This window comes from Borostomias antarcticus (genome assembly GCF_949987555.1).
Source record: "Borostomias antarcticus genome assembly, chromosome: 4".
NCBI lineage: Eukaryota > Metazoa > Chordata > Actinopteri > Stomiiformes > Stomiidae > Borostomias > Borostomias antarcticus.
The window spans coordinates 7884369-7904807 of record NC_140237.1 but is presented as its reverse complement, the minus strand read 5'-3'; positions in this window follow the sequence as shown (position 1 = coordinate 7904807).

Below are 20439 nucleotides of genomic sequence, written 5' to 3'. Positions count from 1 at the left end.
CCAATTTCAACCTTCTTAAACCCGGTTTCAAACGTATACGATTTTAAGTAGACCATATATCTTATCTATGTAGTAGGGAGCACTGCTCCCAGGTAATTGCAGCACAGATAGCCACTCCCCCAGGAAGTTCATATATGGGCTGAGTGCAGCATTGGTAGAAACCCCGCCCCCTGTACCAATTTCCCTTGGCCCAATTGGAGGAGCCCACAGGTGCCTATAAATAGAGGGTAATGGGTAGCCTTGTGTAGCCTCCACCTGGTTAGGACCTCTCCCCAGCACCAGTGTTCGCTGCGTTGATGGTAGGTAGGTAGGTAGATAGAGGTATAGCTTACAGGACATTTTAATGTTTTCTGAGTTTGTTTTCTTTGCTAATGTTTGCCCACTGTGCTCTCTCTGTACTGTAGCTCCTCTCTGACCCCCCTCATGGGATTTCCGGTATGACTGATTGCCGCCACTCCACTGTGGGTAATTACATCTGGTCAAATTGAGAGTTATGTTGGTGTGGCAGCTGAGGTGGTTCTAACTTTGTATGTTTTTATGTCTTTCACCAGTGTGTTTGCCAGTGTCAGCTTTTGGTGCCCTGGCTTTGCTGGTACTGTTTGGTAGCCATCCAACACTACTGCTACGTGGTCTCAGGCTGGCTGCTGTTTTGCCTACACTGGTTCTGGTTTTATTAAATTAGTTATCCATTGTTAGTTATCCATTGTTTGTAAACTAACTGGCATTTATTTCTTAGAGGGCCTCCCCTGTGAAACCCCCCCAGGCCACAGTAGAGTGGAGCGTCACCAGTCGGTGGGCTAGTCAGTTTTCCCCTCCCACACTGCACTGCATGTTTACACCCCATTTTGCTGTGGTTGAAGTAAGGTTGCCGTGGCTTGCTGTTCCTACACTAGTGTGTGTGTGAAGTATTGCACCCCCTGGGCTCAGCCCTCTTAGTCTACCCCCGACATTGGTGGCTCACCCTCTACTAGGCTCGCCAACCCCCCCTAGCCCTCAGGTGTTCAGGCCTGTTAGTAGTTTTATTGTAATATTAATAAAGTTGTTCCCTTTTTATTTATAACTTGTAATAAATACGTATGTTACCCTGATTAAGGAGTTAGTTCTTCTTTTCCACATTTCCAGCTGGTAAATAAACTTGTCATCTTTGTTGGAAACACGTCTCTGGCTGTCAATGGTTGAACTTGTCACTGTAGTCCCGAGGACCTCACCTCGTGTATAAAAAAGGTGGCGTTGTCGAGCTTATCACCTGGTTACATCTACAAAGCATAAACATTTATTCCAAACATCAAATATGCAAAGGGACAGTTCTACACTTTTTTATTATTATTAAACAACACCTTGACATTTTTGTCGATTTTTTGTTGCTTATATTTATTGATGTATCAGTTAAGTTAATACAACATGAAAGCTTCTAAAAGCTGAAGCCCCCCCTCCACCCACACACCCATCCTACCACATATGTTCTCTAGAAGAACACACCTGCTAATCCCAGCTGCATCAGATACATTTTTGTAATTTTTACTCAGAGGATACTTAAGATATGAAAACAGATCAATCAATGTAAAAATAAAAACTTCTGTTGTGCTGTGAAACAAAACAGTACAACTATGTAGAAATCAAACAGGAAATAGTCTACAAGAACATGAATGATCTGTACTCCAATAGGCCTATTATCTGAAAGCTAAATGAGAACTAGTAGATGAATAAGTACCCCCCCCCCACGTCAGTGATACCCCACCATCCTCCTCCATCGCGGCCATTGCTCAGAACACCTGCTTCCTCAGCAGGGCTTATCAATCAATCAATCAAAGCTTTATTTGTAAAGCGCATTTCATACCCAGAGGCAACACAATGCGCTTTACAGAGAACAAGGGAGGTGGGCATACGACCCACTCTCTACATATTCCAGAGGGAAGCAAAAAAACAGTAATCACCCGGGGCCAGATAAGTGAGCTGTAAAAATTCTTCCCTGACCCCTCTCAACAAGGCGATCGAGCAAGCTCCAGGAGTATGTTTGTCTACCGGCTAAGAACATTTATAAAGCAATACATTACATTAAATTACATTTCAGAGTAAGAGAGGCTAAAAAGCATCATAGGAGAGAGGACATTCTACGGACATGCTACGACATCCACAGCAGACGGAGAGGGAGAGAGAGAGGCACTAGGGAGAGGGAAGGCAGAACAGGGTTAGTAGCACATAGATAGCCATACAGACCACACAGATATTGAAACAGGCAACCTGGGGCAAGCTCCTGGAATATATTTGTCTAATGGCTAAGAACATTTAAAGAACAATAAATTACATTAAATTTTCAGAGCAAGAAAGGCTAAGAGCATCAGGTCCAGGCCTAAGCCTATATGGTCATGGAGGGCCTGTCATGGAATTTTACACATAGTCTCAAGACTATTCAGATTCATATCTTTTCTTTCAATACCTATTCATCCAGTCCCCTGCCTTTTGCTATTGTAAACACCTCAACCTTTTGTTTCTCTCTCTCTTTTGTAATTGTAAACACCTCCTCTACCTCGCTCTTCCTCCTCTCTTTGTTTAAGTCAGAAGGGCCACACCTTCTGTCCTTCCTGTCCTGGCTCAGACCTTTTGTTTTCTTTGTCCATATTCAAAGTGAGTTTTCATCCCCCGACCACTGTGTGATATCCGTCACCTTACGATGACGTATAGACGACTCAGCCAATCAAATGTCGGCTGCACTACATCGTTGGTTTGAGCAGATATAAGGAGAAGATTTGGCGAGCTGATTTACTTCTTCTGTTGGAACCACTCTGTGTTTTACTTTGAGGTCCGTTTGCAATCGTATTGTTTTCTTAATAAATCTGACTGAACCTATTTTTGAGCGAACCTGGGCTTTGGCAAATACTTCATTTTTATCAACTACAATTGGCGACGGGGATGGGATCGACTGCCGTGAGGTTCGCCTGGAGTGGAAGCGAAGGACGCAGACGTGCGGAGCGGTAGCCGCTCTGGAAAGCTTCTCTCTTTGCGTCTATGCGCACTGGTTCGGAGAAGTCCGCCGTTGGTTCCACTCGGCTAAACTCACGGTACGTTGAAAAACGAATCCTTTTATGCTTGTTATTTGCCTTGGTTTTGGTTCAGATTGTGTTGGTCTAGATTATTGAAAACAGAAACCCCGGCGTGGGTATTTTTTAAGTAAGTAACTATCCAAGGAGTTGTGAACCGCAATAGATATATTTATATATTGTATTGTCCTTTGATGTTGTCCTTGTTTCGTTACGAGGGTATATGCCGTTCAGAAGAAGTGTGAGTTTTGGTCTCGTGAATTTGTTCCCCTGTAGTTGATGTACAATTCAGGTTGTTTATCGGTTGCAGCTTAGAACGGGTTTTTGAGTTAATACGCCAAAGAGTTGGCACAGAACGTGTTTCCCTTTGGCCGGTCGCGGGTGGAATTAAAACCGCAGAGCCGTTGTATGTTTTCTCAACGAAGGTAGCTACGAGAGTGGTTTTGGTACGTAGTCCGACCCGCGTTTCTGGTAGAAGCGTTTGTCCCTTTGATCCCGGGTGGTTTGGTAAACCTAAACGAGCTTTAGCTTTGACCAAGTGGCTGGTGCAGTGGTTTGGTGGACCTAAACTAGGTTTAGCTTTGACCAAGTGGCTGGTGCAGCCGGGCATGCTTGTTGTGTGTTAGTCGTGTGTTCGTCCTCTTTTCGTCGTCTTTGGTCGTTCTTTGTTTTGCGTCCCCGTGTTAGTCTGCTGTTTTACTGTTGGAGTTTCGGCTCTGTCTTGTATGTGCACGGGGTTGTTAGTCTGCTGTTTTACTGTTGGAGTTTCGGCTCTGTCTTGTATGTGTTGTTAAGCGCTATTTTTTTTTTTCCAGGTAAAAGTACTGTTTATTTTTTTTTCCGACACTGTTTTTAAGGGCCGTAAATCGTAACTGCTAGTGAGTAGTCTGAGAGACGTTCATCTCCGTGTTACGAAGGAGTGTGGGAGAGTGTCCTTTGGTTTGTTTTTTTTGTAAGCGATTTTGGTGCAAAATGGGTGCCGCTACTAGCTCACCACTTGATATTCTCAAATTGTCTGGTCCGGCTAAAATTGTTGCGCTAAAATATTCTGCTAGTGCCTGTTGGCAGATTCAGTTATGGAATAAGAATAGCAGTCTTCCGTCTCCATCTGGTACTCTTAGCGTTAAAGCTTTGGCCAACATTAGGGCTCAACTAGAAGCGTTTGAAAAGACTAAGTTGGGTAAGAAAAGTGGTAATGCCATCGATTGGGCAGCGTTTAAAATTTGGGAGTCAGTAGCGCGGGAAGGTTTTTTGAAGTCAGAGAAAAGATACAATGAAGCTATACAGCCAACGGCGTCTCCGCCGCTTCCCCCATCGAATCACTCTGACCTAGATTTTACCCCCTCGACTCGTTGCGCCGTGATCACACCCCCTAACAATGCCCCCGCCATTATTAGCCACGTCCCTTCTCTCTCTGCCGTATCCCCTCACAGTATTGCCTCTGCGCCACCCGATCTGTTTTCCCCGGCCATGCAGGCGCCTCCGCAATACGAATTAAATGCGCCCCTTTCCCCCGACCGACGTGTACCTCCAGGACCACCCTCTTCTCCCGTCCATTCTATAGCATCTTCGACTAGATGTTACACTAAGCAAGAGCAGGACAGGAAGAAAGAGTTGGCTAGAGCCATATCTGAGGCTAAGTTAAATTTGGAACAACTACAACTAGCTAGAAATAGTCTGGAGGAACCGCAACTCCTAGCCCCAATGGTACGATGCCCGAATCCTAATCCCCGACCGTCTCAGATAGATGATGAAGATGGCCACGCGGCCTGGACCCCTGAGATCAGAGTGTACAGACCATGGCGTTCTGATGAACTGCGTGATGTTGCTAAAACCTTGCCCGATCCAACCAAAGACATTGACGAGTTTGAAAATCTTTTTAACAGTTTAGTTCGAATGTATGAGCCTCACGCAGAGGAAATCGCCATGATCATGAGACAATGCCTTGGGTTGAAATGGGTGGATGTGAAACATCCGTTTGACATTGCATTGCCTTTTTCTCATGCCGATTTTGCTGACCAAAACACTGCGCTGTTGAACAGAATCAAAACTCGATTCCCAAAGAAAATGGATTGGGACCGTATCACATATTGTAAACAACAATCCGATGAGCAGTTCGAGAAATTTTGGGAAAGACTGGAATCAGTCTTCGCGTCACACAGTGGCATGGACAAAGCGAATGCCGATTATAAGAAAATTCTAAAACAACAGTTGATGAATAACTCTCTCTCCTCTTTGTCTGACCAAGTTAGGATGTGTTGCCACACCTGGGAGTCAACTTCACTCGAGGAAGTTGTTGACCATTTCCGGTATGCGGAGCGGCTTCGCGTTCACATTGAACAAAGGGAGGCGAAAGAAATTAAGTTAGGTACAGCCAAGTTACAAGCCGCTCAACTGGAACAGATAGAAAACCAGTCTGAGAAACCAGAGAGAGAACAACGACCACAGGGTCGTCACATGAACAAGAATAGCAGGCATAGAAACAGAATGGACTATAGGATGAAACCGAGGGAGGGAAACGAAAACAGAGACAGAACTGACGCGTGTTTTCATTGTGGTAAAACTGGTCACTGGATCAGGAACTGTCACAGTTACCGCAGGCGAAATGAGAGAAAGAATCCTGAAACCTGGGGTTCAGCGCCACCTGCTGGAATTTCCCTGAACAACCCACAGCAACAGTCATGACTAGGCCAGGAACAGACAGAGAGTTTTGCTGAGGGACCGTCAGATAGTACAGCTGTACAGGATAAAGAGTAGGTTGTTCATATTTGTCAATACCTTAATCTGCATACAACACCGTCCGAGCTTCCAGTCGTAACTTTAGAAGTTAATGGAGAGCAACTCATGTTTTTAGCTGACACCGGCGCACACTCATCAGTCCTAAGCTCCTCAAAGATTAATGTTGTTCCTAAACTAACAAATGAAGTTGCAAAAACCAACTTGTGCAGCAGGTATTGAAAAATCTGAGAGAATGACTACGTCACTTCCTGTTGTGTTGGATGATGCTGAATTCCAACACCAATTTATCTATTCTCATTGTTGTCCTGTTAACCTAATGGGGAGAGATCTGCTGGGCAAACTAGGGTTTCAGATGTGCTGTGACTCAAATGGGGTCACCATTATCTGGCCTAAACAGGTAACACCACTGCGTGACCTCATGTTTATAGAACATATGACAAGTTGGACATATTCCTGGAACATTGAAAATAATGATCAGATGTCACTCCAACGTTCTAAGCTGTTCTCAAAAATTAACTCCTGTTATTCATATGACACCCCTCTCACACCACAGACTTCATTACACTGCACTGCAAATGTATCCCCACTACAACAAGATCATGATTTTGAGAAAGTCTGGTTACAACCACAAAGTAGTGAGGTTCTTGAATGTGCTATGCTGTATGTAGATCCTGACCATGCAGCTCTCTCTGTGTGTCTGACAGAGACACAGAAACAACTGTATGATGAAAAACAAGGTGTCCCACACATTTCACTTGGTGTCTCTGAGTTTGTTACCAAGGAGGAGACAGGCATGTGGCTGCAGACGGCAATGGAAGCTACTGACTGGGTTGGAGATCCACACCAAGTGAGACACTCTCCAACAACAGGGGTAAGCTGCTTCCCTTTTAGATGTCTGACACCTGTGGTTCGTGGAATGCAGGGTCAACGCCTCAACCCCACGTTTGTCCAAATTCCTTCTGACAACATAAAAAATCCATCTGTGTTGCAGGGGGTGCCCGACTCATTGTGGGCCAGAGATAAGTTTGATATAGGCAGGACTAAGAATGTCAACCCAGTAGTCGTCAGCCCAAATTCCGTCCAAGACGTGCCCAGTATCCTCTGAGTACAGAGGCAGAGGAGGGGATTGCTAAGGTTCACGCCTCTTTATTAGAAAGAGGTGCTATTGTTGAGATTGACAGCTCACCTTGCAACACCCCTATTCTGCCTGTGAGGAAGGCTTCAGGTGAATGGAGATTTGTTCAAGATTTGAGAATTGTTAATGAAGCTGTCCATGCTAGAACAGCCCTTGTTCCGAACCCTGTTACCATTCTGTCATCCATACCTGCCACAGCTACACATTTTAGTGTTATTGATTTGAGTAATGCGTTTTTCTCTATCCCTGTTCACCCTGACTCCAGAGAGTGGTTCGCGTTCACCTTTCAAGGACGGAGTTATACCTGGTGTGTAATGCCTCAAGGATATGTGGACTCTCCAACCATCTTTAATGTCGAGTTGGCACGGAACCTAGAAGGGTTCATCCCGCCAAAAGGCAGCACTCTCATTCAATACATGGATGACCTACTTCTTGCCAGTAGAAACAAGGAGTCATGTATTGAGGATACAAGAGCGCTGTTGTTTTTCCTTGCAGAAAATGGCCACAAGGTGTCTAGAAGCAAGATCCAGTTAGTATGTGAGCAGGTCAGATACCTTGGTCACTTAATAACAAAAGATGGCAAGACACTGGGGACTGACCGTGTTAAAGTAATTCTTACACTTCCCCTGCCCACAACCAAAAAACAGATGATGTCACTGCTTGGAACTGTAGGTTACTGCCGAGCTTGGATTCCTGACTTTGCAGAGATAACACAGCCACTATCTGATTTAGCTCATGGACAGAAATTAGCTCCCTCAGACAAAATCACATGGACTGACGAAGCCAGACTGGCTTTAACGACACTTAAACAAAGACTGTCCACAGCACCCTGTCTAGGTATTCCTGACTATGACAAGACCTTCCACCTGTTCACGAACGAGAAGGAAGGTTACATGGCAGCAGTATTAGCACAGAAGCATGGAGATAGGTACAGACCGGTAGCCTATTACTCCAAAAGACTTGACTCTGTTGTTAGAGGACTCGTGTCCTGCTTGAGATCAGTGGCAGCTACTACTGAGGCTGTATTGAGTTCTGTAGACCTAGTAGCACTGCGGCCGCTGGTAGTCCATGTACCGCATGCCGTGTCTGCTCTTCTTTTACAGGCAAAGACATCGCACCTGCACCCAGCAAGATTGTAGCATTACCAGAATGTACTGTTGACTATGTCTAATCTTACACTTCAAAGATGCACTATACTTAACCCAGCAACTCTGCTTCCGACTCCAGAAGACGGGGAACCGCATGACTGTGTGGCTATAGTAGAGGAGGTCAATAAGCCACGCTCAGACCTCACTGATGTTCCTCTCTCTAACCCTGATTTTGAGCTTTTTGTGGACGGATCAGCCCAGCGGTCGACAACAGGTCAACCACTTGTCGCAAATGCAGTCACAACATTAGATGGAGTTTTAGAATCAGCAAAACTCCCACAACACCTTTCAGCGCAAGCAGCTGAATTGTTCGCTCTGACCAGAGCTTGTATAATAGCAAGTGGCAAGTCTGCAACCATTTACACAGACAGTAGTTATGCTTTTGGAGTTGTGCATGACTTCGGCTCCCTTTGGCGAAACCGTGGGTTCCTCACGTCAACTGGTAAACCTATTGCACACCATGTGTTGATCAACAACCTTCTAGAAGCTATGCTTTTACCATCTAGCCTAGCAGTGTGTAAATGCCAAGCTCATGTTAAAAGCTCTGATCCTGTCTCTGTCGGTAACTCGACTGCTGACCTCGCTGCAAAAGCTGCGGCTGTCTCTGCTTCCTCCCCTGTGCTTTCTATGCTCTCTGTACCATCCACAGACCCTGACAAGACTCCTCCACTGTCCCTGGCAGACATTTCTGACCTACAAGCATCTGCTCCACCTGCGGAGAAAAAGAAATGGAGGAATAAGTGCACATTCCACAACCAAACTAACCTGTATCTAGGGCCTAATGACAAACCTGTACTACCTCGTTCATGTTTTCATTATGCTTTCAAACTAGCCCACGGGCCAGATCATGTTTCAAAAACAGGGGTGGCGGAGGATGTTAACAGGTATTGGTATGCACCAGGGTTCACGGTTTTTGCAGAACAAAACTGTGCCAAATGCATCATATGCATGCAAAACAATGTTGGAAAAGGGATAAAAATGGAACTGTCAGCACATCCTCGGCCAAGTGGGCCATGGGAACATGTTATGATGGATTTTATTGAACTCTCTCCATGCCAGGGGTACAAATATTGCCTAGTGTTAACTGATGTTTTCTCCAAATGGACTGAGGTATTTCCTTGCAGGCATGCCTCAGCGTTGTCAGTGGCAAAGAGTCTCCTGAGAGAGATCATTCCAAGATGGGGCCTGCCAACCAAACTCTCTTCAGATCGAGGGAGCCATTTTGTAAATAGTGTCATTCAGGAAATCTGCAATAGCCTACAGATTGACCTTAGAACGCATTGTAGCTATCATCCAGCAAGTGCTGGAATAGTGGAGAGAGCTAATCAAACTCTGAAAGTAAAGCTCACCAAACTGATGGCAGAGACAGGTCTGTCATGGATGAAAGTTCTACCTCTGGCACTCATGTACATGAGAGGGAGACCGCACCAGACCACAGGGCTGGCTCCATATGAAGTCCTTACTGGTCGACCTATGAAAATGACTAACACACCGTTTCCCCAAAATAAGATTAGTCTCATGTCATGTGAAGATGATATGATACAATATTGTCTTGCACTGAATAACATTCTAAAAGATGTCTTCAACAGAGTGAGGACCGCCATTCCTGAGGCTAAGGAGGGGTTCCTGCATCACATCTCTCCTGGGGATTGGGTCCTGGTCCGCGACCACAGACGAAGGAGCTGGAACTCGCCGAGGTGGCTCGGGCCGTACCAGGTTCTACTCACCACGCAGACAGCGGTCAAAGTAGCTGAGAGGACTTCGTGGATCCATGCAAGCCATTGCCGACGGGTCCAAGCAGCAGAGGACGGTCCACCAGGGGATCGCCAACACCAGGAGATCAAGGATGCAGCTGAACCAGAGGGCTCAGAGGCCAAAGCCATGGGCCGCCACACTGTCCTCTCCTCTGATGAGGAATCGGAGGAAAAATGACCTTGCTGGTCACCTCCTTCTCATGGTCGTTATGATGGCAACATGGAGAAACTCCACAGCCATGACCTCACAAGATGCACCACACACGCACACACACCTGCACACACTGCAACTAACATTGAACATAACTGATTCAAACAACGCGACATTGAAGTTGCGATCTAGAAGAGAAGACGCCTTGCATTCCCCAGTGACATTCTATTGCCCAAAAGAGAAGTTTCACCTAAATGACTGTTGGATATACACTGTGAACAAGAATGACTGGACTCTGTTACACTCTACAGATGTCAAAATCCAAGACGATGAGAAGTTCCTTGGATCTACCCTGGTGACTCTGACCAATGCTGATGAAAAGAGTTGGAAAATGCCATATTGGTGTGTTTTAAGCAGAGATGTGATTAATGTAGCTCGAAGCAAAAACTATGGTGCTGATATTTGCAAACCTGTCCCAGATTATCCCTCTACTATGGTAGGTAGCCCTTGGCCAAGAGGTAAATGAAATAAAGAAAGTCGTTCTCCAGAATAGGTTCGCATTAGATACAATCCTAGCCTCTCAAGGAGGTACATGTGCAATCGTAGGGAGTGAATGCTGTTCGTACATTTCTGATCCAAACGTCACACTAGCTGAATTTCATGAAGCAAACAAAAGAGGACTTGAGACCTTAAACAAATTACATACCTGGGGCCTCATTTATCATTGAGGGACGCCTTCTTTTACACGGTCTTTTTCGCGATTTCAGGCGTACGCCATTTGCCCCCCCCACATTGCGATTTATCAAGCCGAAAGGGCGGAAATTTAGTCGCCTTTCTCCGCGCTTTTGTACGACACCTCTCAAGTTGTCGTACCGATTTACACGGTGTTCTACGCCCTTTTTGAACACAGGGGGAACTGGCGACGCAGGTGGTGCGTCGGTGAATTACTATGTTTGACGGAGAGAATAAGAGCGACAGTTCATGAACGCACAAACATGTAGGCTAATAGCCCAATTCAGCACAAACATATATCGCAATGCAAGATTAGACGTGTCCTCTAACCGGCTCATTAATGGTCCGATATGGATTTGTTCCCCAAACTGAACCTATATGCGCTGTCCCAAACCTTTCCGCGCTATATGTCACACACCTAATGCAGGCACTCCATCAAACGGCAATAATTGACCAATTAGATTGTCATTAATATGTGATCATGTGGACCTGTTTGCTGTTTGGTAAGCATATAAATGACAGTCCTCCTGTGCGTAATGCGAGCCTAAATGAATCCGGCGCTACTCGGCCTACTGGCCGAGATAGAACTCCAAAGAGGTGACGGCGATGGCGACTGCACCCACATATTCATAAGGGCACCATCAGTGAATGAATACGTCTATGTGAATCGCAAAAATGTGCACACTATAAATACCCAAATCATATGTGACGCCGACATGCTCATCACAAGTGTAGTGGCACGGTGGCCTGGCTCCACGCATGACTCATCCATCCTGGCGCACAGCAGGGTAGGGGCTAGACTGGAGGCAGGCGCTGCGCGTGACGGCTGGCTTGGTGTGTGCATAGCCAAGATACATATTCTTTGTCTTTTTTACTTTAATCTTTATTAGCATTTTCCATCCATACAACGACAATACCATAAAACATAAAAACTTACAATAACAGCTTATGGGTACTTCCATCCATGCAGCTTTTTTTTCTTACTCAAATCTGACAATTTTAATACTAGTGGTATCATCACACTTCCTTCTATAATCCATCCATTTTTCCCATCTCCCTTCAAACTTTCCTTCCTGCATCCGCAATGCATAAATAAATCTCATAAATCTCCTCCACAACACCCACCACTGCTCCTTGGTTGGGGGTTCCACCTTATACCAAGCCCTCATTATTGTCTTTTTACTAGCAACCAATAGTACTTTCACTAGGTATCTGTCCCCTCCTTGTACATCATTCTGTTATGTTTGCCAAGATGTATATTCAAAGCTGATAAGAATGAGAACCAGTCAAGACCCCACCACAAAATGAGGACCCAAGCCCTCAGCCCCCTCCCCGTCATGAGGTTTACCAGCGGGGCCAAAGGGCCCACACTGAGGTCATGCGCCAGCTATGAAGACACAAACAAGTAAGGTTCACATTTCTACCATTTTATTGTCTGTTGGTGGGTGACTGTGTGAGGTGTGTGAGTGCGTTTGTGTGTGAATGTGTGAGGTCCGTGAGTGTGGTAGTGAGTGACTGTGTGAGGTCCTTGAGTGTGGTAGTGAGTGACTGTGTGAGGTCCGTGAGTGTGGTAGTGAGTGACAGTGTGAGGTCCGTGACAGCATGTGTGAGGGAATGAAGTGCAGTGAGGATGTCCTGTTGGCTCTGGTGGTGTAGTGTGGTGACCTCCACCAACTGCTGCACAACTGCCCCAATCCCTTCTGCCATTTCCCTCTGGGCCTCTAGGGTCATGAGCCTCCAGCACAGCGTCTGATAGGAAGCCCAGCCCTCAGGGAACCTTGAGGCAGGGACGCTGGCAGCCGGAGGTGGAGGCGTGGGCGACGGAGACGGAGGCGCTGGAGATGGCACTGGAGGTGGAGGCCGGTGCGCTGGAGGTGGAGGCACTGGAGGTCGTGGCGCTGGATGTAGAGGCTGCAACCGGCGGGGGCACGACCGTCAGGTCAAGGACCACTGCAGACTCCCCCTCCTCTGAGTCCCACCCCACGTCAGAGTCTGGAGAAACAATTTCAGTCATTTTCTTTGAGTTTGTCTGTTAACTTGATTATGCATTAAACATTTTATTGTGTAGCCATATTCAATTGATATGTTTTTCTGTTGGCAGCCAAATAAATGCTTAAGTATGATTTACCGGGTGATTTAGATGAGAGTCTTAATTTCCCAGAGGGGAAAATGTTTCATGTGGTCTAACATTATGAAGTGGTCATCTGTGTTATCGTTCCCTGTTTTTGGTCCTAAATCAATCATAGCCTACCACAGAATGTGTGGAATGTTTGCTTTCCTCACACATAAATACAGCATGTCCGTGTAGCCTACGCCACATACAGGATGCACCAAACATACAGTAGGCTACCTAAACTAGGAGCAATCAGACAAATGTAGGCTAGTACAAATAGCTTACCTTCCGAAGATGATTTTCTTTCCTCGCGTGGACCTCACCAACAAGCACATGCACCTCCGTCTCCGAAAAGTTTCTCTTCTTTCCGCGTTTTTCCATAAACGTATTTGTCTTTCCTAATGCTCCACGCTATATTATGTCGGTTCCTTCCGGGGTATCCCCGTTGTCGCTGTCATAGTTTTGACCATATATGGTTGGATTTGGGCGTGGAGAGGGCGGAACACGGGGCGCGTGCGCGTACGCTCTCTTCTCCGCCAGTCTCGGATTTCTCGTGCAGAAAAGAGCGTACGACTTTTTTGATAGATCCGAAAAGCGTGTATATATTCTCGTCGTACGCTCGATTTCGCATTTTCCGCGTTTTCGTCGTACGCCCTCTTTTACACCGGAATTTACACGCTCTTTGATAAATGAGGCCCCTGGGATATTTGGGGACAGGTTGATAATGCATTTTCAGGTCTTGGAAATATTTTTAGGACTATTATTATTGTTCTTGTGTGTATTATTTTTGGGTTCATTATCATTTCAGTGATTATCAAATGTGCTACAAAGTGTTTAGTGGATATTCCAGCTAAAGCACTAATGGTCCAGACTTCAGTACCGAGCGGAGAAGTAGATGACCCCTTTGAAAATTATCTCGACGAAATGCATAATATCTATCTACAGGATTTATAATGTTTTGAAACATGAGCTGAAAGATGATTTTGAAGTTTTACTTCTTTGGGTTTTTCCTCTAAATTGACCAAGAGGTTTTTTGCCCTTCTTACACTGGTAACCATTTATCTTTTTGCCTTGTTCAAACTTTAAATCAAGGTTTTTTTGGTGAATGGTTGTCCACTCTTAGACTATAAATAGTATAATCATGTCATCTTTTTTACCTTGTTTCCTGTCAAATTTCTGAAACAAGGGGTTTTGGTGCGTGATTTGCATGTGGAAAGAAAATAATCTATTTTTGTTCTTGCTCCACCTAGTGGAGAGATTACTTCCTTTCCACATGTATAGCATAGAGTTTTTACAATACTTCATTGTAATTGACTTTTTATTTTTTTAATTTTTTTTTGATTATGCTTATTTTATATCTGATGTATATATTTTATGTGGCTGTTCAGCCACAGATGAGGGAGTTGTCATGGAATTTTACACATAGTCTCAAGACTATTCAGATTCATATCTTTTCTTTCAATACCTATTCATCCAGTCCCCTGCCTTTTGCTATTGTAAACACCTCAACCTTTTGTTTCTCTCTCTCTTCTGTAATTGTAAACACCTCCTCTACCTCGCTCTTCCTCCTCTCTTTGTTTAAGTCAGAAGGGCCACACCTTCTGTCCTTCCTGTCCTGGCTCAGACCTTTTGTTTTCTTTGTCCATATTCAAAGTGAGTTTTCATCCCCCGACCACTGTGTGATATCCGTCACCTTACGATGACGTATAGACGACTCAGCCAATCAAATGTCGGCTGCACTACATCGTTGGTTTGAGCAGATATAAGGAGAAGATTTGGCGAGCTGATTTACTTCTTCTGTTGGAACCACTCTGTGTTTTACTTTGAGGTCCGTTTGCAATCGTATTGTTTTCTTAATAAATCTGACTGAACCTATTTTTGAGCGAACCTGGGCTTTGGCAAATACTTCATTTTTATCAACTACAGGCCTCACTGGTCCGATCTGAGGAGAAATAGACAAATATTACAAACTGAAATTGATGCCTGAACTCAAGTGTAGTCATGAAGATAGAAGTCTAGACTTAAGCTTATGTTCAGACTGCATGAGGTTGTAGCAAACTACATTTCATAATATAATTACGTTTACATTTTTTAAAGCAAACAAAGTGCTTTACAATGGTCTTCTCATTCACACATGTGGAGAGCGGCAAGCAAACAGCGCCAGCGTCCACTACATTCACACACCAATGGTGGCTAGATACTGTACCATGTAAGCATGCGCCGCCTTAACCCATTGGGAGCAACTTGGGGTTCAGTGTCGTTCATACGGACACTTCCATCATGCTAACAGGAGGGGCAGGGATTCGAACCACCAACCCGTCATTGGACGACCTGCTACACCTCCTGAGCTACAGCTGCTCCAGAACACAGCAGAAAACACTATTACCCAGTTGCCTTCCTGAACCCCCTTCCTCCCACGCGGCCTGGGCCCTGCTTGAGGTGGTCCATGATGGCTGCCTTCACATTCCCCTCGGCCGCCTTATGGTGTGTCAGGACAGCTTCTGCAATGTAGTAAAGTGAAAGTAACTGCTATAGGGTTACAGTTTCCACACCCCTCTTAAATAGATTGAGAGTGCTGTCAAAGGGGTCGATTTGTAGAATAATATTTTGTCTGCAATTGAAGATGATCTCATGCAGTCAAGTCTAACATGACTGCTCTTCCCTTTCCTCTTAGCTAGAGACATCAGGAGAATTTATTTACGAAAAAGAACATACATCTCCTTCAAACATTACAATATATCACATACATCAACGTACATGGATGAAAGACAAACAAAACGTGGCATCTGCAATTGAAGATAATCTGCATTTATAAGGAAATTAAATATATTCACATTCCCATGTAACGCAAACACAACAGGATTGTAACTTAGCCATGGAATGTTGCTATCTTATTTCTCGACAGCTAAAACGTATTATCAGCAGACAAAACTGAACAGAAATTACACTGCATACCAGGACAGATGATATACATTAATGCAGTCACTAAATACGTTATGGAATAAAACAATCTAAATTGACGTTAGTGGCTACATTAATTCGATCGCTAACCGAGATTGGTCACTAGCTAAACAGCTAAAATTAGCTTACGTTAGTGAGCTAGCACTAGCAAACTGTCGAACTGTGTCACAAAAATAGCTAAAAGTCAATTAAGAGGAGGCAGTTGAAGAATACAAAGATCAATATTTACCCCAAAGTAAAGATTTCCCAATTCCTCGCATGTGAAAAGCACTTCTTCCATCGGAGATGATCCATCTGTTGCTCTACACCGGCTGCTTGCGTTCCGCTGTGATGGTTTGAAATCTGCGCATGCGCAATGTGCGTGTTCAAACTCTATTCAAGGTAGGCTACGCCGCTGCATCAAAGTTCACACATCAATATTCTACTTGTGCAAAAATAAAGCATTATCTTGTAGCCTATGGACGTCTCCGGTGCATCTTTTTCATATTTGCTGCTCTGATAATTATCTTGCTTGCCTACAGGACGTCTGGTGCATATTTTTGGTATTAACAGTTTTTAATTCTTTGTAATAATGCTTTTATGCTTAGTCTAAAATAAGTCTATACGATAGCCATACAATAGCTGGGCTATATGGGAGCTAAATCACGTGTTTTGCTGTCTGCTAGCAGACATATTGAAATTACGTATGCGTGTAGACCACATTTCGCCGACCAGTAGTCCAACATGATTTCTCTGCTACATCATGTAGGCTATGTATTTTCCTTTTTTATTCATTTTAATTAGGTATTTCGTGCTAGGCTGAAACCGGTTTATAGGTATACGTCATATAGCTGGGTTCTATCTCAAACAAGTCTGAATGCGATATTGAAAGTCACTAATTCCACTGGTAGGCTATAATTACCATGTATGTACTCCTACTTGATTTCTCTGCTATATCATGTATGTATTTTCATAGTTTTATTCATTTTAATGAGGTATTTTGTGCTTGGATAAAACAGGTTAATATAAAAACATCATTTAGATGGGTTGTATGACAACCAAATATAAATGCGATATTGAAAGTCACTATTGGACTGGTATAATTACCTTGTATGTTGTCCTAATTGATTTCTCTACTATATCATGTATGTTTTTTCATGGTTTTATTCATTTTAATGAGGTATTTTGTGCTTGGCTGAAACCGGTTTATGTACTGCCGTCATATAGCTGGGTTAGATGGCAGCCAACTATAAACATGATATTGAAATCAATAATCACTCTGGTATAATTAATTTGTATGTTGTCCCACATGACTTCTCTACTACATCATGTATTTATTTACACATATTTATTAATTTTATGCCGTATTTTGTGACAAGTTTAAATTTGGTTGACAAATCACCGGGTTGAATCAGGGCGACGGGGAAACCTCCGGTTGAAAATACAAACAGACAGGCAAAACAACAACAGCAATAATAACAAACAAAAACAAACAGTCAATTGCATTTGTTAAAATAAAAAGATAAATAATAAAAATAAAACAAAGCAAAACAAGTAATCAAATACCGGAAGTCAACTTCATTAAATTTTCCAGTTTTTCTGCTGCTGTGTACCACGGCAATACATTCTCTTGCTTGGCATTATGCATGCGTGCTGTGGATATCTCTAAATAAATAACATCAAGGAATGTGAGGCACCAATCCGTCTTACAGCAATGAGTTTTTCCGCTGCTGTTAAACCAGCAAGTAATATTCTTTTTTGGCATTGTGTGACCAATATAATTGTAGACAGATAATTTAAAATAAAAAATAACAGGATCTATCGATAAGTTTTGTTCCATTATCATGGATAATACGGCTGCTACTTCTTGCCAAAAAATGGCAACAGGTCTGCACTCCCAGATCATGTGCATGAAAGTACCCAATGAATTCTCTGAGCACAATGTACATAAGGGGCTATCCATAAACTTCATATGGCAGATCTTGCGGGGGGTTAAATAAGTTCGATGTACAAAGTTATAATGGATTTGTTGATGTTCTGGGTTCCTAGAGGATAAAATAATGTTATCCCACACACTATTCCAGTTAAAATTTGAGTCCATCTCTGGTATGTCCTTCCTTCATATTGCATCAAGTAGTAAGGGCTTGTATGATCTTGTTAATATATATTGATAAGTGGTGGTAACTAAGCCCTTTGTCCTTATCTTAGTTTGAATTAGCTCAATAAGGGGATGCTTGGACAGATTACTGTCAATAGGAGCACATTGAGCCTTGAGTGCCGCTCTGAGCTGCAAATACAAATAAAAGGATGTATTTTGTAAATTAAAGCTATGTTGAATGTCCTGGAATGCACACAACCCATTTTCATCATAAACATCATCAAGCGTCTTGATGCCTTGGTTCCTCCATTGTGGGAAATGAATAGGCCTACCACCTATTAGTAGACCTATGTTGTTAAAGATTGGGGTATTTGAGTGCCACTTAGCTGTAATTGTTTATTGTTTATTGACAAGGATCCCCATTAGCTGACGCCAAGATGTCAGCCAGTCTTCCTGGGGTCCGATATCACATTTTTCACATTTCACAACATTCACATGATAAAAATGCAACTTTGTGTATTACATAAACCAAGTAAACACACATTCACACAATAACACAACATACAGTAGCAAGATAACAGAAAATAATACATGGCTCTACATTGTCATCATGGGCTCTCTAATAAATGAATTCTCAACTTGTTTTTGAAGCTAGCAATACCTTGTGTATCACTTATGCCTCTTGGAAGACAGTTCCGTGCCCAGATAGCCCTATATAGGACAGTTCTTTTGAAACTATTCGATTTTGCATGGGGTAGATTAATCAACCCTCTACTTGCCCCTCTTGTGAAATGTATGTGCACATTAGATCTGTAGGTTATTTTGTTGAAGATAAAATTGGGATTCTGGGTTAAAATGACCTTCTGAAAAAATATAAGTAAGTTGGCAGATAGTCTTTTTTCGACATTCAACCATTTCAGACGTTCATGCATAATACAAACTTTAGATCTATAAGAGCAGCCAAGAACTAGTCTGACTGCCTTGTTTTGTGCCACTTGTAACATATTAAGCAGTCTCTTAGAAGAAGAAGCCCACACAACAGAATAATCCAAGTGGCATAGGACCAGAGCACTGAATATTTGTTTAAGCAGAGGGAATGGAAGGAAAGATGCCCACTTTCTCACAGTAGCGACAGCTCTACCCATTTTGGAAAGAGTTTTGGTGATGTGATCAGACCATGATAATGAACTATCAAGCCAGAGGCCTTGCATGCTTGTCTTTGATTTGACCCAAATGTCATACAGGCAGATTTAAAAATGTTAAGAACCAGCTTGTTTGATTAAATCCAGTTGTATAAAATGTTTAGTTCACTGGTCAAAACCTGGTTAAGTTCTGAGCAAGAGTTTGCAGCATAATAAATAGTTGAATTGTCCGCATATAGAGTTAGATTTGCCTGTCTAATAGAAATTGGCATGTCATTTGTGAATAGAGAGAATAAGAGTGGCCCACCGCAGTCTAAAACTCTACTGCTTGAAAAGGTACCATTAAAATAGACCCTCTGAGACCTAGAGGACAGGTAGCTCCTGAAAAAGAGTAGAGACAAGCTATTAAAGCCATAATAAACTAACTTTTGGAGTAAAATATCATGATCGATCACATCAAAGGCGGCACTGAAGTCCAACATAACCGACCAGCATTGACCCGTCGATGGCTGAGAGCCAACTATCTGACATTTGTGCCAAAGCAGTACAGGTAGAATGACCTACCCTGTATGCATGCTGGTGTTCAGTTATTAAACCATTCAATAAAAGGTAGGCTTGGACTTGCTCAAACACAATTCTTTCTAATAATTTGCTGAGAACAGGTAGAATGCTAATAGGCCTGCTATTGGGACCGCTGAAAGTTAATTTAGCATCTTTTGGGATTGGAATCATTTTACCCTCCTTCCATAATAATGGACACACACCGCTGATTAGACATCTATTAAAAATGTGACAGATTGGTACAGAAATGTGAGAAGAAGCTATTCTCAACAATCTGCTGTCAAGTTGGTCAGTGCCAGTGGATATGGAGTCCGGCAGAGAGCGCAGTAGCCTTTCCTCAGTTTCAGCATTGACTAGTTGAAATTCACAAGTACAGTTTTTACCCTTCATAATGTAATCTTTTATCAGCGTCTCAGAGTTGTTATTGCCTGTAGTGTCCATTCCCTGTCTAAGCTTGATGATCTTGTTAATAAAATAGTCATTAAAATAGTCAGCAATGTGAAGAGGCTTTGTTAGGTAAACACCTTCCGATTCTACAAATGAAGATTGAGCAGATTTTTTACCCATGATTTCGTTCAATACAGTCCATAATTTTTTACTGTCGTGACCGCTTTCAGAAATTCTCTCTTGATAATAGGCTCTCTTTTTCAATATATTCAATTTAGAAACCTGGTTTCTTAGCTTACAGTAATCATTTCTGTCCTCAATTAAACCAGACAAAACTGAAAGCTTCTTAGCCTCTTCTCTTTGTAACAAATTCTCTCAAATCGTTATCGATCCATGGAGCACAATTAGCCTCAACAGTTAACTTTTTTAAAGGGGCATGTGTGTTAACACTATTCATGAAGTAATTCATATATATATTTAGAGCTCCATCAGCACAATTGA